The 555-nt window shown below is 44.0% G+C and overlaps 1 protein-coding gene across 1 annotated transcript in view; it reads right to left on the bottom strand.

Moving 5' to 3' along the window:
* Nucleotides 1-555, bottom strand: part of Rhoq (ras homolog family member Q) — a 37,133-nt gene that overhangs the window by 4,769 nt on the left and 31,809 nt on the right. The gene's annotated exons all lie outside the window — the stretch shown is intronic.

Raw genomic sequence — 555 nt, 5'->3', positions numbered from 1 at the left:
CACACTGAATAAGTACAGCAAGTATTACAGTGGTACAGGTAAGTCCAACATGGTCTTTCACGAACTTATTCCTGAAAACTGTGATTCACATACAGAGGATGGAGAGTCAGAGTAAAGATGCTGGGCTTCCAGCTGGGGCTGACAGCGCTCTTAGTGCTTAATGAACCTTCATGGAGACTCTTTATTTTTGCTTTTCTTGTCCTCTTCCCTCTCTCTCCCCTCCCATCCTTTGTGTATACGGTATATGGATATTAAATGTGTAAGTCACAACCCCTCCCACTTCCCTTTCTTTCCCAAATGTTTTCTTTGTATTTGCCAGCTTTTTTTTTCTTTGCATATATATACCTGGAACTTTTATACACACATCCATAAAGCCACACATACATTTTACTCTGCAGGCACCTTGTCTACTCTGCCTTGGTAATCACCACACCAAAATACACTGGACTATTACACGGGCCACACCGCTGCTTCAGGGCTCCCTTCCTGACTACACTGAACTATTACAGGTCACACCGCTGCTTCAGGGCTCCCTTCCTGACTACACTGGACTAT

Source organism: Microtus ochrogaster, chromosome 16, assembly GCF_000317375.1.
Source record: "Microtus ochrogaster isolate Prairie Vole_2 chromosome 16, MicOch1.0, whole genome shotgun sequence".
NCBI lineage: Eukaryota > Metazoa > Chordata > Mammalia > Rodentia > Cricetidae > Microtus > Microtus ochrogaster.
This window is presented reverse-complemented; position numbering and strand designations above follow the sequence as displayed.